This window comes from Cricetulus griseus (genome assembly GCF_003668045.3).
Source record: "Cricetulus griseus strain 17A/GY chromosome 1 unlocalized genomic scaffold, alternate assembly CriGri-PICRH-1.0 chr1_0, whole genome shotgun sequence".
NCBI lineage: Eukaryota > Metazoa > Chordata > Mammalia > Rodentia > Cricetidae > Cricetulus > Cricetulus griseus.
The window spans coordinates 151,548,500-151,566,279 of NW_023276806.1; the positions used below are offsets into that span (position 1 = coordinate 151,548,500).

General features: G+C 43.7%; 1 long non-coding RNA gene across 2 annotated transcripts in view; it reads right to left on the reverse strand.

Annotated features, from left to right (window-relative positions):
* Window positions 1-16,934, reverse strand: part of LOC118239602 — a 31,293-nt gene extending 14,359 nt beyond the window's left edge. Inside the window, exons 1-2 of one of the 2 annotated variants that reach the window (XR_004772181.1) lie at window positions 16,602-16,934; window positions 13,374-13,444 (exon numbers count right to left, since the gene is read on the reverse strand). This is a non-coding gene — a long non-coding RNA (uncharacterized LOC118239602). Of the gene's footprint in view, window positions 1-13,373; window positions 13,445-16,241; window positions 16,470-16,601 lie in introns of those variants that run through there. The other variant, XR_004772180.1, reaches the window with a different exon arrangement.
* Between the last annotated feature and the right edge of the window lie 846 nt (window positions 16,935-17,780).

The following is a 17,780-nucleotide window of genomic DNA, read 5'->3' on the forward strand; positions in this document are numbered from 1 at the left end:
CACACACACACACACACACACACACACACACACGCACATGTGTGCACCTATAACACCCAAATAATAAATATATAAATACATCATCAAAAATAAATGTTTGAAAAAAATGAAAGAAAAGCCAAACTAAATTAAACATTTCACCTTGCATTCCTCTCTCCCACAACGCTGCCTGTCCACAGCCCAGCCCATGTCAGATGTTTCAGATGCTTTCTTTGTGTGATACCCACCCCCAGCTCAGAGCCAAATCCCATGCAGAAAGTGGGGGATCAATGCCATACAGATGTGTTGATCCCCTCTTGCCTGGATGAAAGACTTTTTTCAAGTAGTGTGCGTGTCTTCCAGGCTGCATCTCTGCTCGCTCAGGAATGCCACTTGGCAGATGGGCCAGGGCTGCTCCTTAGCTGTCCTTCTCCTGTCAGATTCAAGCTTTTGTTCTCCCTGCTGAGGTTGACAGGTGCATTCTTGGGTAGATACATGCTGAAAACACATGGCCAGCAGAGGCCTCTAGGCTTCCAGACCAAAGCGCACCAACAACATTGACAAGACAACTCTTATTTCCCAAAAGGCTTCAAGATTCCAAAAAGATGGAGATAGGGTGGGGAGCGGATAGTGTAGGACCTTTCCCAGGTTAAAGGGAGGAGCAGGAATCCCACTGGCCCTCATCTCCCCACACCTCATCAGTTGATGAGGCCTGAGCTGTGAGATTAAGCCGTAGCAGGAATTGCCACACCTTGTACCTTCAAGTCTTCAGTTCACATGCACGTGCCAATAATACACTCCTCTCTATTTCTGTCTCTCTCTCCCTCCCTCCATCTTTCTCTCTATAAACCACTTCTCTCTCAAGTGTCCTTACCACCCCTCAGAGACAATCATGCCCACACCCTCTCCTGATTAATTCTGGCCTCAGGTGCTCTCTTCTGGGGCTTTTCCTGGAGTCCTGGGTATTGTTTTAGGTAACAGAGTCCCTGCCAGGCAGAGAGCAGTAAAGCATGGCACCCTCTCTAGTAGGAGAGATTTCATGTACTCAGCACTGCAGCTGAGGAACTCTGGGGTACACTGGACAGAATTTCTTATCATCCTCATGCCTCAGACCAGGGATAAGACTCAGAAACAAAAGGATTTGAAGAACACAGGGCTGGAGCCAGGGTCAGACCCTAGCCCACAGGCTCCAGAGCTCACACAGCAACACATTCAACCTTAGCCTCCAAACAAAGTAGGGTCTTTATAGTCTCAAAGCCAATGGCCTCTTCTAAGGCATGGGACCCATAAAGAAAAAATAGCAGTGTCTCCCAGCTCTGATCATAGACACTGTTCTAGAATCACTGCCACTTGTTCCTAGGTGATGTCTTAGAGAATAGCTGGAGTTCCTGAACCAACAGTGTCACCTGACAGTTCAAGACTCCAAATCCCAAAGAGGTGACACAGTCCTTCTGCTGTCTCTAGCAGAGCTTCCATCAAAGCCATGGCTCTGGCTGCTGAACTATATGACAACCTGCTAGGATTGTTTTGAGAGATCACTGCATAAACCACTGTTCAGTTCATGAATCCTGGAGTCTTGGTCTTGGCTTTAATCCTTACCTGTGCCACAAGTATGTGCTGAGACATCACAAGTTTTTTTTCACCTCCTCCACCTTGTTTTTCCTTGTGCATACTTAGATGTAATCATAGTACCTGTTAGGAGTTGGAGAGGAGGGGATACATGAAGTGACCAGGGTGGTACCTGACACTCATTACTTGTGATCAGTTCACTGTTATCACCCCAGTACAGCAACTCTCCTCTCCACCAATGCATCCTCAATCAACGAAACCAGGGTACAGAAGAGGAGCCACACAATTAAACAAGCTTAGGAAGGCATTACTCCCTATCCCAGGATGACAGAGATGAATAGAACCTGGAGATCATATCACATCTCAGAGAAAGAATTCTAAACAAGGAGATACGGTACAGAGCCCTGGCTTCTCTCACTGCCCTACCCCCACCCATATCTACCAGTACAGCACCCTTCTGCATGCACACAAATGAGCCAGGAGACTAAGATTTACATTTACATTCTCTAGGCGAGCAATTCCCCATTATGTGAGTATCAGGATGGCAACCATTTTGGAGAACAGTTAGTGTGTTAATAAAGTCTCAGAATCCCCACAGGTGGGGAGATGTGAAAAACCTTCCGTTCCCCCCTAGACTCTTTTTTCCCTCTCAAAGGATCAGGCCTTGTAGTCTTACATTGCTCGGGACATCTCCATCAGCCAGTCTATAAAAAGGGAATTCTGAAGGAAAAGAGAGTCAGTTCATGGCAGTAGAAACCCAAAGCGACAAGAAGAGATGGTCATATGTCTCTCATACAACCTTGAGACAAATGTTTAAGCACTGTCACCTCTTACAAATCTCAAGACGCTTGTGGGCCAGTAAATTCTCTTTTTAAAAGGAAGCTATAGCCCATCCCATTTGGCCCCTATCCGTAAATGCAAAAGACAGAATGAGGTGGTGAGGAAGGGCCAAGCACTAAGTGGAAATTTCAAAATGGCTGCCAGTAGCTGGAGAATGTAGCTCAGTGCCTAGCATGCACTGAGCCCTGGGTTCAATCCCCAGCACTGCAATGGTGACATATACCTGTAACTCCAGCACTAGAGAGGTAGAGAAAGGAAAATCAGAAGTTCAAGGTCATCCTCTACTACATAGCCAACTTCAAGGCTAGCTTGAACTACATAGACCTTGTCTGAAAGAAGAGACAGTTGATAGGAAGTCAGGTGCCCAATTCATTGTCCTGGGAATATGAAGAGGTCATTACACTGGCCTTTCAGCCTGTTTGCTGGATCCACTTCAGTCTATACCATTGTTTCTTTTTACATCCAATGCAATTTTATAAAGTCACGAATACTTATAATTTTGTCAGCTCTTTTCAAATTATGATAAAGAATAAATCATGCAAAATAATGCTTGCAAGACTGTTTTAAGAGTTAATAATAATGTATATGAACATTCCAACTCTCCCTGAGTAGATGGCCAACAACTAGCAGTTATTATTCCCATGACTTTTCACAGACAGAATTTGGTGATTCTGTGCAGTCACTCTGCTGTGTCTGAGGCCAGATTACACATGAAGAAACACAGACTTCAAGATGCTAAACAAGAAAACTGATCATCTCAAAGGAGTCATGTTCCAATGGTTTTTCAAGTACCTGGTGACACAGCTGTGATTTAAAACACAACTACTAACAACTAACAATTTCTGAGATTACTATTTTAAAGTGATGTAACCACATCACCAGGACTACTGCTACCATTTCACCACCAGCCTCTATCACAATTGTCAACATGATGACAACTACCATCACCATCACTGTTACCACCACCATCAACACCATCACAGTCACTACTACCCCTTCCCACCACTCTCAGACCCATCACACCCACCACCCCTATTACCACCACCACTATAAACTACCATTGCCATCACCCTTACTGTCACCATTTACCACCTCAACATTGAAAATCACCACTACCACCATCATCACCATCACCAATATAACCTGAATATCACCTCTACCATTGCTATCACTACCATTGCTATCCTCACTACTGTCACCACCATTATCATCACCCAGTCCCTAATATTGAAGATCAGCTATGACTTTAAGTACAAATAAAATAAAAGGAGACATTTGGTAGAGCAGAAGAGTCAGGAACTCTCTGTTGCATGTCATCAGTACAAATGATATAAATGTCCTGAAAATGCTCTATCTGAAAGAGGAGAGAGGAGCTAAAGAAAAGAGAGTGTCAGGAAAAGACATTATCATTGTCACCACCAGAAGACATTCCACCTGGGCAGGTGATAGAAAGGGATCTGTGACCACGGGAAGCTCGGGAATGGGCTAAACAGAAGAGCTGCTTCCCAGTTCTCCACTGACTCTAGGTTTTGGGCCATAGGACTTACAGTTGAAATGAAGATCTCTAGTTACACTATACTGTGTTCTCTGAGTGTGTTGGCTGGCCATTGAGGAGAGTTTAGTAATAAACTTGTCCTAGTCTATAGAGCTGTGGAACTAGAGTTACATGTGTGGCATGAGTATGTCTAGGAAAAACAAGTTCATTTAATTTTAAAGTGTTTTCCAAAAAAGCAGATTTTTTTCATCTTGCCAAGGTGGGCCTTGTCTTGTCTTCTCTCACTACCAAAGAGTACCTTTTTGTATTCTAGTTTCTAAGAGGGCAATGGAGAATACCCCACATAGCTCACCACACTGTCATGACCTACAGCTCTCAGAAGCATCCTTAGGTGCCTTTTACAAGGGCAATAATCTCATTCCTGAAGGCTCCATCCTCATGGCCCACTCACACAAAGACCCTTCTTCCATATATGAGGATCAAGACTTCAACAAATGAATTTGGGGTTGGACTTTCTCATGGAGATCGGCTGTTTAAGCAATTAGCTACCTGGTGAGTTCTTTTCTCAGGGGAAGAGACCCTGAGGTCTATTTTAAGCTTAGCTCTTCTAGCTATAGAGTCTCAGGCTAGGGAGTTAACTTCTCTAGGCCTTGGTTTCCTCCTCTGTAAATGGGTGTAATAAAGTTAGCTACTTCACGGGATTAATGTAAAGACAGGGAACTCATGGTAGGTAAGAGTCCAGACTCAAGCCTACTCCTTTCTGAATTATTTAATGCTCTGTTTTTAGTAGTAATAGTAGTTGTTGTTGTCATCATTATCATTGTCATTCAAAACATGTTTATTTCAGGATAAGATAACTCAAGCTCCCAAACCTGAAAGTTCAAGGCCAACCTGGACTACATAATAAGGACCTGTCTATAACTTGTTTTTAAATTTGTTTATTGAGCTCCTACTACATAGAGACACTCTGTTGGGACTGGGGGATTGGGTTGGGGTTCTTCCTGCCCTCAGAAGGCTCTTGGGCCAGGAAGGAGTCAGAGTGGAGCTGGGGGTTCAGAGCCCTTGGGGACACAAAAAGAAACTGCTTACACTCTAAACCCACCAATGCTATCATTCACTTGAAATTCCAATCAGACTTTGGTACCTTACCTCCATATTACTCAGCTGCTCCCATTCACACCCAGTTTTATCCAAACCCCTAAACCTGCTGTAACTTCCTGGGGGTCATGAACTGCAGATCCTCTTTTTCTCATCCCTGCTGTCCCTCAAAGTCTTTCCTCACCTTCCAATCACACTGAGTATCATTTGCAGGGTTTTGCACAGCACCCCCTGTTGTCTCTTTGTCACTTAGCCCCCATCTTCTCTTACCATACAGGTTCCCATCAGTCGACCTCCTTGTGACTTTCATTTCACTGTTTGGGAATTGTCCATTTAACTGTTTTCCCCCCCTAATCTTCTGGACCTTGACTTCAGGGCTGAGTCTTCCTGGTCCTCCTTGTCACCAAAGCCCTTGGCATGCACATCCCTACATACTGCTGAGCTGATTTAGATAGAAGATCTGAACAACCCACCTAAAGCAGCCTCTGATGTGGGTCTAGCCTTCTGACATGGTCTAGCCTGCCCCTCACATAGATTAACTAACATTTTCCCTCATAAAGATCTCAACTGCAGCTGCAGAGTTGGAGAAATGACTCATTGCTTACAAGTGCACAGAGAATCCTTATTCAGGTCCCAGCACCCACATCAGGCAGCTTACAACCACCTGTAATTCCAGCACCAGGGCATCCCAGATAAAATTTGACAGTGTCGGCTTCCTATGTGGAGCAAACATCTTTCTAGAGAAATTCAGATTGGCCACAGCCTGAGAGTTCACCACCAGCACCCTCATAGATGTTACTTGCCCTTTTTTTAGAGCCAGAAAATAGAACTCCCAAGGAATCCAGCCACTTTTCAAGTCTGTCTGCTAGTAAATGGCAAAGCCAAGTTGCCAAGCTCAACCCCCTCCCCACCACAGGCATGCCTTTGCCAATAAGATACCCTTGGCAAAGCAGTCAGGGAGTGTATCTGTGGGACAATGTCCTCCCTGGCCCTCTCAAAGAATTTTCAGTCTTGTGTCAGACATTTCTTTAAGGAAGGCAGAACAAGCACAGAGCAAATAGCAGAGTGGCTGGGGCTCCAAAAGTCAAATTTCTGCCATTCCTGCTTTGGGGGTTTGTGAAATCCCTGGTGACCTGTAGCAGATCCCATGCATTCCAGGAGTCTGTAATGAAAACAGCCTGGTCTCCCCAAGTGACTGGAAGAGAGTGCCTGGCTCACTCAAAAGTCAAGAGTTGTGTTATTTCTCAGCTCTTCACAGAGAGTCAAGTCAGGCCACCTCCCCCAGACAAAATGAGGGGCCACCATGGCGGGTGCTCTTCCTTTGGGCCAGATTCCCATCCTATGAACCTCCGTGTGAGAGGCCCTTGGGAATGGCTCATTGTTTGGAATTTAAACATCTCAACTTCACCTAGAAACAGAGAACTATTTTTTAGGTATGCCAAGAATTACCCAGCAAAGACGTCCATTTAATTGTATGTGAAACAGAAGCTAATAGTATTAGCAGGCTGCCACCTTCACTGATAGCATGAGGCAAGGAAGGGCTGTCAGAACTTGATCAATGAACAGGCTGTGAGCTGATCTACCTGGGGCAACTCATGTGGCCATTGTTACCTTCATTCATCCCTTAGTAGGCAAGAAACCGAACTCTCTGTCTGTGTTCACTGTGTGAGAGGAACATCTTTGATCTCTCCAATCAGCAAGAATCCCAAAGGGAAGCAAGCAGTGGTTTTGATTATTATCTTTAAAGTCTAAAATTCCTTAGGTGAAATTCGGTATGAAACACATCTATGCAATGGGGGAAGGTGGGAGACTGTATCAGCATCTGGGCCCCATTAAGGCCCAGCTATTTTCACTGAGCAGTGAACTGGAGCAACCAAATTCCTTGATAAAGCTGGAGATTTCCAGGAACTGCTTGTAAAAGGCAGTTCTGCTGTCTGGTTCTTTGACACAGCACAAAGCACCATGAGTTCCCGAACAGCCGGGCCTCGGGATAAGACACATTATCTGTTTGTCAAATTGTCTCTCAAGTTTTGATGCTCTGTTCACTGTTTGGTTTTGGCCTTTGGGGTACACTCTTAAATTTATGATTCCTTTCCACTGACAGCCTGTCTTTTGATCTCTACAGTAGGCCAGAGAAGAAGGGGATAAATGATGCTGTCCAAACAGTGGGGGAAACCGAGGCTGAGAAAGAGCAAAGCTTCAATCAGCAGGCAAATCACTGGCAGATTCAAAGGAAGGGATAGTCCACAAACTGCCCCAGTGTTTCTAAGGTCTCCCAGAGGGTGCTAACAGTTTACACAGCAAGGTGACCAGAGGCAGTTGGGACACAAAGGGAAACCATGCATTTCTAAGTCCAAGTCTCTTTGTGCTAAGTCATGCTGCTTAGGTAATGGGTATAGAAAGGCCTGGGCTAAGGAGGTGGATCAGTCAGGAAGGCATCTGCCGGGCAAGAATAAGGACATAGTCTCAGATTCCCAGGACCTAAGCATGGAGCCTACTTGTAATATCAGTGCTGGGAGGCAAACAGGTAGATCAATGAGCTAGCTGGCCGGCCTAGACTCCTTAATCAGTGGGCTCCAGGTTCAGTAAGAGACTCTTCCCTCCACAAATACACACACACACACACACACACACACACACACACACACACACACACCCTACAAACATATACCCACCAAACAGGCAATCATTTATACACACCACATGCACACAACCACATACACACCACACACACCACACAATCATATACACACCACATACACAACTACATACACATCACACAAGTACATACACACCACACACACAAAGTCATATACATTTGACACATATACAACCATGTACATACCATACACACATACACACACACCCCATAAAACATGACTCATGGGGTTCAAACTCCATCTGGCACCTGTTGTCTCTGCTCACTTGTGTTAATCTCTTCAGGTATCCTTCATCCTTTTGTCATCTATCCAAAGGGAACCCCTGGCAATGCCACTTGTGAGACTGTAGACAATGCATTCAAACTATTTGACTTGGACCTGTTTCTAGAAAGGACTTAATGTAACTTCTTATTACTTATTGGCTGTAATTGGCTTATTACTTATCATGCTCTCAAAGTTGCTTCTCTAAAATGAGATTAATAAGTTAACCCTTAAATTGTTCAAAAAAGTAAATCTTGAATTACCTGAGGATCTAGTCACCCACCTTTGAGTGTTCGAGCTCACAGAATTGAAATCAGCATGCAGAAGAGACATGTATGTGCCACTGAAGCATTATTTATAGGAGCCAAGATATGAAACCAGACTGTCTCCATCAATGGATGGATTTAAAAAAAAAACAAAGTATAGGATGTATATACAACAGAACACTACTTTGGGCTTTACAGAAAGAAAATTCTGTTATTGCGCAACCTGGGTGGACCTGGAGGGCATTGTGCTAAATGAAATAAGCAGGCACAGAGAGACAAAGAGCACATGGCTTCACTCATTTGCAGCAACAAAAAAGTAGAAGTCTGGCAATGGTGGCTTACACCTTTAATCCCAGTACTCGAAAGACAGAGGCAAGTAGAGCTCTGTAAGTTCAAGGCTAACCTAAGCTACATAATGAGTTCCAGGCCAGCCAGGAATACACAGTGAGATGATGTCCGGGGGTGGGGGGAAGGGGAGACAATAAAAAAGAAAACAGTTGAATTCACAGAAGTGGTTATCAGAAGCTAAGAAAGCAGAATGAATGAGCCAGAATGAGCTATGTTGGCCAGAATTCAAAATTCAGTCAGACAGAAGTAGGCTTTCATGACCTGCACAAACAACCATGAACCATGAATGTTTTCACTATAGAAAAATGATAATAAGCATATAAGCTGATGGATTTGTGAATTATCTTGATTTAATCATCCAACCATGTAACATATAGCGGACATCCCACGTACCTCACAGATATGCAATTATCAAGTGAAACTAATGTTTTTAAATTAACCCCCAATGCTTTGAAGATTGTGTTATGACATCATCATCTAGGAAGTCTGCATCCAAGAACTGCAATGAAAGTCCCAAACAAAACCAACAAAAAACCAACAAAAATCTCATAATGTCTTCAGTAAATTCTCAGTTCTGCTTTGGACCCCATTCACAGCAGCCTTCAGGTGATTGGTGAGCCAGGGATGGAGCATGCTTGTGCCCAGGACTCCAAATAAAACTTAGGATGAATGCCCAATTGTTTACAACAAGTTATGTCACACACACACACACAAAAAAAAAAAAAAAAAAAAAAAAAAAAAAAAAAAAAAACACCAACCTGTTGTATCTACTTGGGCCCTAGCAGCTCAGAAGCCCTCAGATGCCAGCCAGCCATAAGAAAGGTTTAAGGGGTTCACTGATAACAATCACTAGGACATCTTCTGCCCCAAGACCTACAGTTCCTGGAAGAGTCCCAGGTCTCTTTGCAACATCACACTTGGTACAGTACCTGAAATAAGTAGGTACTCAATAAAAGTGAGTTGTGTTAAGACAATTTTTTAAAATCTGTTGAGACTATCTTCCCCTTTTTCCCAGGCTGGCCTTCAACCCACAGTCCTCTCACCTTAGTTTCACAAGAGCTGGGGTTAGATCCATGCTATGATGGCCATTTAACTTGTCAATGGATTTTTGAAACAATCGTCTCCTCCCTCTAAGTCTACAACTAGGCCTGCAAGAGGAAGGAGCTCTCCTTTATTCAGTTATCTTGGTAACAAAATTGCTCTCTGGCTTCATTCTGTTAGAATTAAATGAAGTCCCTTGGTTAATTTGTGAGTCAAGCTGTAGTGACACCTATGTTTGCCACTTTTCTGTGGTTGCCATAAACATCCTGACTAAAGTAGCCTAGGAGAGATGGGCTTATCACTGCTTACAGTCCCAAATACAGTCCATCACATACTAGTACCTGTCCATTATGACAGGGAAGTTAGTGTGGCAGGAAATGGAAATGGCTGGTCATAACCACATATGAGTCAGGAAGCAGAGCAATGAAAGCTTGTACTCAGCTCACTTCTCTTTTTTATGCAGTCTAGAATCCCAGTCCAGGGAATAGTGCCCCCTTCAGGGGCAGATCTGTCAACCTCAATTGACCAAATCAAGATAATCCCTCACAGGAGGTTATGCCCAAAGGTATATCTCCCAGGAGGTTCTAGATTTTGTCAGGTTGACAACTGAGATTAGCCATCACAACTCAACCTAGAGTCTAGGAAGATGGTTCAGTTAGTAAGTGCTTCATATGCAATCATGAGAACCTAGATCTAGATATCCAGTGTCCCATCCACCTTTTTTAAAAGCCAGGCATGTGCCTGTAATCTAAGCACCGGAAAAACAGTAATAGACAAGAGGATCCTTGAGGCTTGCAGCACAGCTGGTCTACCTCAATCAATGAGCTCCAGATTTGGTGGAAGATGCTGCCTCAAAAAATAAGATGGAGAGAAACTGAGGAAGATACCTGATGTCAACCAGCAGTCTCTAGGTGCATGTACACACAGTGCTCTCTCTCTCTCTCTCTATATATATATATATATAGATAGATAGATAGATAGATAGATAGATATAGATATATCTTTCTCTATCTAGAATACATATATATATATATATATATGTCTCACACACATAAATAAGTAAATACATAATTTTTAAAGAATTTAAATGTGAAGGAGAAGGCTAAGATTTTTAAAGTCAATATGGAAGATTATCTCTAAGATCAACTGTTTCACAAATGAAATACAAGTTACAAAGATGGATTCAACTTTAGAATTAAGAATTTCAGTATAGACGACTCTGCAGTACTGCTCTTGCAGAAGACCAAGGTTGGGTTTCCAGGTCACACTTGGCAGCTCACAATTGCCTGCACTTCAGCTCCAGGGGTTCCAGTCCCTCTTCTGGCCTTTGGAGCACTGTATGAACATGCTGCACATACAGGGACCAGTAGGTACACACACCCACACCTACACATACATGAAAATAAATCAGTTTAAAAACAAAACAAAACCCTCAGCATCAAAAGTTCAGTGAACAAAACTTGTCAACAAACTTAAGAGTTGAATAGCTCATGAAGGAAATAAATAAAAATCTATAACTAAAAGTATCTGACATGGACAAGCCAAAGGGTGGAAACCGTAGAAGAAAATCTTTATCAAACTTGGAACAAGCATTTCCCTAAGAAGAAGAAAGCTATAGAGAAGAAAGATGACCACACAGTAGTATTCACAGAAATGTAAATCAAACAAAGAGTTTTCTTCTTCACCCATCAGACCTTTGAAAAGCTCTCCTAGAGAAAAGCCTCATTATACAAGCATCCAAAACACAGACAAGAAAGTATACATCAGTTCACAACAGAAGAAAAAAGTCAGGAAACCATCCAAACACAACTGTATTATTCAGGGCTCCCTGGAGAAATGGGATCAATGGAATGTGTATAAAAATAGAAAGCTTTATTTTAAGGAACTGGCTTACATGACCATGGAATCTAGCAAGTCCAGAATGCAGAGTGAACCAGTAGGCTGAAGAACAGCAGGCAGGAGATGCTCCAGTCCAAGTCCAAAGACTATCTGCTGGCAGAATCACCCTTTATTCCATTTGGACCTTCAGCTGAGCAGATGAGAACCAGACACATACTGTACTTTCTCAAAGCTGACTGATTAACATGTGAATCCATTTAAAACAATCATGCTCCCAGAAATACCCAGAGCAAACTTCCACCACATACCTGGGCATTGTGTCCCAGAAAATAGGATGTGTGAAGTCAGATGTCTGAAATCCCTTCCTCATCTTAGTAGCACAAACGATGTCTAAGCCAAACTGGAGCTTTCTCCATAGCCCTGTATAATCTTAGACACAACACTAAGTAAAGAGAAATCAAATGGAAGCCTATCTATGATACCACTATATATAGTTCAAAAATAAGTAAAACTAAATAATACATCTCTTAGGGTTACATATGCATATAATAAAGTATAGCTATAAGTGTGATTATAAAAAAACAAATAATTTCAGGATTCCATTTTTGTTGTGGGTTAGTTGGTTGATTGATACTTAGGATTGTACCCAGGGTTTCACACATGCCAAACACAGATGCTATCAATCAGTTACAGCTCCAATTGCTTGTGCTTACCTTCAATAACAAATTTGGTAACCCAATCACAAAAAGACAAACATGGTATGTACTCACTCATATGTGGATTTTAGACATAGAGTGAAGGATTACCAGCCTACAATCCACACTGCCAGAGAAGCTAGTAAACAAGGAGGACCCTAAGAGAGACATACATGCTCCCCTGGAGAAGGGAAAAGGGTCAAGATCTCCTGAGCAAATTGGGAGCACGGGAAGAGGGGGGAGGGAGCTAGAAGAATGAGAAGGGGGAAGAGGAGGGATGCAGAGGACATGAGTGAGCAGAAAGGTTGAGTCAGGGGAAGAATTGAAGATAACAAGAATGGAGATGCCGTAATAGAGGGAGACATTTTAGGTTTACAGAGATATCAGGCACTAGGGAAATGTCTGGAGATCTACAAAGATGACACCAGCTAACAATCTAAGCAACAGAGGAGAGGCTACCTTAAATGCCCTCTCCTGATAATGAGATTGATGACTGACTTATATGCCACCTGATAGCCCTCATCCAGCAGCTGGTGGTAGTAGAAGCCGACACACACAACTTATCACTGAACTGAAATCCAGATGCAGAGAAGGATGATTGAAGAGCAAAGGGGTCCAGACCAAGCTGGTGAAACCCACAGAAACAGCTGACCTGAACATCAGGGAACTCTTGCTCCCCAGACTCATAGCTGGAATACCAGCATGGGATTGATCCAGACCCCAGGAACATGGGTTTCAGTGAGGAAACCTCAGAAATCTATGGGACCTCCTGCAGTAGTTCAGTACTTATCCCTAGCATAGGTGTGGACTTTGGGAGCCCATTCCACACAGAGGAATACTCCCTGAGCCAAGACACAAGGTGGTGGGCCTAGGCCCTACCCCAAAGGATACAATAGACTCTGATGACACCCTATGGAAGGCCTCACCATCCAGGGGGTGCAGAAAAGATATGTGATAGGTAGGGTCTTATTTGGGGGTGGTGGTAGGGGAGGACAGGAGGGAGAAGGGAACTGGGATTGTCATGTATAACAATCCTGTTCCTAATTCAAAATTTTAAAAATCTGAAAAAAAATAAATAAAATAAACTGGAGATCTAAAAAAAAAAAAAGAAAGAAAGAAATTTGGGCTGAAGTCAGGGACAAGCACACATGTAGCTTTCCTAGTTATGTCTGGGGTTGAGTTGTGGGCTCAAGTGGGGCAGTCTATGGTTCAGTGTCATAACAGTGGCAGACACAAGCCTAAAATTCACCAACCTGTTTCATTGTTCCCCCAGGATACACACCTGAATGACAGTCCCCAGCCAATTGAGATGATAGATGACCCTCCATTTTCCTCCTCCTCTTCTGTAGCCATCTTAAAGAGAACATAATAAAACAATTGTCACAAAAGATAAAAGGAAACTAGAACACTGACTCACTGCCTGGGGTAGAGCTCCTGCCCAAGACAGCTCTTGACCAATCATCTTGGCTCTGGATATGAGAATTGTGTATTTAGCCTCATAAACTTCCAAATTTTAGGGTTCATATAGCACTGTAGCATCATCATCTTTGGTTTCTTTTATTTTTACTTTGATTAAAAACAACTTAAGAGGGAAGGGGTTTCCTCTGACTCACAGCCCAAGGATACTATCCATCATCGTGGGAGAAATCAAGGTAGCAGGAGTCTAAAGCAGTTGATTATAGACGGAGATTCTGTCCCACCTGGTCCCTCAGCCATTTAGCCCCAAATAAACATAGAGATACTTGTATTAATTATAAGATGTTTGGCTGATGGCTTGGGCTTCTTAATGGCTAGCTCTCACTTAATTATTAACCAATTTCTAGTAATCTAAGTATTTCCACATGGTCTTGGGATTACTGGTGAGGCCCCTTTTTCCTCGGCAACTACATGGCACCTCTCTGGTGGCTCCTCTTTGCCTCTTCACCTCAGAATTCTCCTTGTCTGGTAGCCCTGCCTATATTTCCTGCCTGGCTACTGGCCAATCCATGTTTTACTCATCAATCAATAAGAGAAACATATGTACAGAAGGACATCCCCCATGAGTTGATCACATTGCATACACAATGAGGAAACACAGAGAGAGAAATGTATGCCAATGTTCATCTTGCTTTTCTGGGGGAATAGTCTGCCCAAAATTAAGATGAATCTTCCTACAATTAAAGTAATCAAGACATTCTCCCATAGGCATGCTCAGGGACCTAGCTTCCAGGCAACTCTAGATTCTGTCAAGTTGACAATTAGCATTAACCATCGTAGTATCTTAACCTGATTGTGGTAGTTTGAATGTCATTGGTCCCCATAAGGTCATAGGGAGTGGCACTATTAGGAGGTATGGCTTTGTTTGAGTAGACATGGTCTTGTTGGAGGAAGTGTGTCACTGTGTGGGCAGGATTTGGGGTTTCCTATGCTCAAGATACTGCCCAGTGTCAATTCACTTCTTGTTGCCTTCTGATCAAGATGTAGCCAGCACCATATCTGCCTGCATGCCGCCATGCTCTCCGTCATGATGATAATGGACTGAACCTCTGAACTGTAAGCCACCACCTCAGTTAAATGTTTTCCTATATGAGTTGCCATTGTCATGGTGTCTCTTCACTGCAATAGAAACCCTTACTAAGACACTGATGCAATGAATAAACACTAAGAAACAACTTACTTAGTCATATTTTATTTTGTGTACTATATACAGCATGACACACATACAAATGTTTTAGAAATCAATGAGAAATAAAGCTAGCAAGTAAAAACCTCTTTAAAAGCCTGCTTCTCTAAGAGAGATACCAGCAAAACCAGATGAAGGATACTAGACCTGAAGGAAGTGTACTGTGAGAGCTAAGATGACAACGTATAGGCTGGAAGCTGAACTTTGACCTTATGAGACATCCCTGCAGCCCTGGGAGTGGTCTTTAACTGTGGATTAGGAAGCATCTTAGCAACTCTAGCACACACCAGTCCCTACATTAGGAAATGCAACCATTCTTCCAGGATCAGGAGTGCCTTGGGAGGAGTGGGGGGACAAGCAGGATGCTATGGGGAAAGAGAGGCTTCTGCTCTCTGATAGACTCAATTGTGTATCTGTTCAAAAGTGGGGGTTCTCTGCTCTGATCCTCATGGATTCTCATTTCAGACTCAAAGCTCTTGAAATGAGTTTGCTTGCCTGCCTGCCTGCCAGTCCACCCACCTACCCACCTGCCTGCCTGCCTGCCTGATTGCTTGCTTGCTCATTTCAGGGTTTCATTAAGCCCAGGGTAGTGTGTAGCCAAGGCTAGGCTCAAACTCCTTCTTCCCTTTGTCTTCCAAGTGTTGTGATTACAGCTTGGACCTCCACATTCATTACCAAGATTTGTTTGCTGGCCAAGCCCAGCAGGCGGCAGCATATGGAGAAAGCAGCTGACCCATGCCTGCTTCCCTCCTAGCTGGGAACTCGGCTGACTTCATGGTACTATCACAGTCAATCCTACCAAAGTATCAGCTGATAACCAGCTGCTCCCAGATAACAAGGAGGCTTTCCTAGGTGTGAAGAAAGACAGAGAAAGTATGGCAGCAGGCAAGCTAGGTTTTCAGCTCTCAGTTCTGTTTCCCGCCACTCCCTGTAGAGTTATGATAAGAACGCCCCTTCCCCTCTGGTAATACAGTATAATAAGTTGAATAAAACCATCATGTTGGCTACCCTGTTCATGTATCCCCTTCTCTCTTTCTCCACCTTCCCTAACAGTGCTCCTTCAAAGTACCATAGGCATAAAATGTAATAAACCAATAAACAAATGGATGTCGCATCCCAGTGAGCAGGACATTTGAAAATTGCTATCTACTTACATGATGCTAAAACAGTCAATAGGGATACTTCTGGGGACAAAGGGCACAGGCTGTCACAGGCTGCCATAGGCTGCCATGCCCTTAACCCACAGAAGTTTCAAGAGTCCATTTGTTATCAGTATGTCAATTGTGTCCCTCATTTCCTTGCCTCCTCATAGGAGAAACCCCACCAGGCACAAGATAAGATAATGCCCAGGATGTTGCTAGGGATAAGCTATCTATCCATTGACATGGGGAAATCCCATTGACCCACCAGAAAAGAGAAAGAAACTGTTACCCTTAGGATTAGCACCCCAGTACTGACACCCTTAGGATTAGCACCCCAGTAAAATACCTGCTGCAATTTCTGCAGAGGGCTGACTGTGTTTTCCAAAGTAGCTTTCTGCTCCTGTTTCATTAATGTCTGTTCTTTCTGATGAAAACTTTTGTCTGAGACCCTGCTCCCCTCCAAGCATGGTGGTGCAGGCCTGTAATCTCCGTACTTAAGAGGTAGAAGCAAAAGGATCAGGAATTCAAGGTCATCCTCGGTGACATAGTATGTTTAAGGCCAGCCAAAGCTACATGAGACCTGGTAAAACAAACAAACAAAACAATACTGGGAATAGAGCTCAGTGGTCAGAGTGTGTGTGGCATGAAAAAGGCTCCAAGTTAAAGTCTCAGGAATGAATGAATGAATGATAGAACAAGCTCTTACCTGGGCCTTTATGCTTTGTGTTGTCATTTCTGTGCCTCCAGGACAAGTCCTCTCATTACTGTATCAGCACCACTTAGAAAGTCTCTTTTCTGCTTCTGCACAGTACAGTCCTTGACTTTGACAGACAAAATCTCTTCCTGAGGGTCTCTTGGCACTCTGTTTAAAGACATCATCTGTTTCCCTAGAGCCAGCGTGTTTGGAGCTACCAGCGTTGTCATGGGCCCAGCACAAGCAGCATATTCTGGGTGAGTGCTATGCACACGCCATTTCAAAGAAGGAAAAGTGAGATGCGGGTAGCGTGGTGCGCTGGTTATTTTTCTCATTTCCATGAACAAATATCTGACAGGAAGCAAGTAAAGGGAGAAAAGTTATTTGGGCTCACGATTTGTGGCAGGGAAGACACGGAGATAAGTCAGCTTAGGCCAGGGTGGGTTGAAGGAGCATGAAGCTGTCTGCTCACACCTCAAAAGAGCTGAAAAAAGACAGAAGGCTAACTCTCTCTCTCTCTCTCTCTCTCTCTCTCTCTCTCTCTCTCTTTCTCTCTCTCTCTCGGTGGCTCTTTCCCCCTCAATTTATTCTCTGTGACACTTTCACAGACACAACCATTGGTGGACCCCAGTCTCCCAGGTCATTCTAAATGCAGTCAGGTTGACAGTGAAGAATGCCCACTGTGTGGTGGGCAAGGAACAGCCCTGGGGGCATGAGGCGGCTGGTCACAGTTTCTGCAATCAGAAGCAATGAGGGCTGAATGTTGGTGCTCAGGTCACTTTCCGTTTTAATCCAGTCTAGGACCAAATGGAATGGTGCTTTCCACATGTAGGGTGGTTCTCCCCACCTAGGTGGAACTTCCCTGGAAACACCCTGAAGAGACACGCTGGAAGGTGTATCTCTTAGGCAATTCCAAGTCCAGTCAAGCTGATGATCAGCAGTAACCATCACAGAGCCCCTGCACCATCACCCCCACCACATAGTCATCACAATAGCACCATTGTCACCACCGTTCTCATGGCAAGTCAACATCACCTCTACCCACCATTATCCTCATTTCAAGTCATTGGTGTCACTCCACCACCCACTGTCACCCTCCTAGCTCTACTACCCAAAGCATTAACACTTCTGTCACCACCACCTTGACCACTATTCTAATGACTGACACCTTGTTTGAAATCCCAACCACTA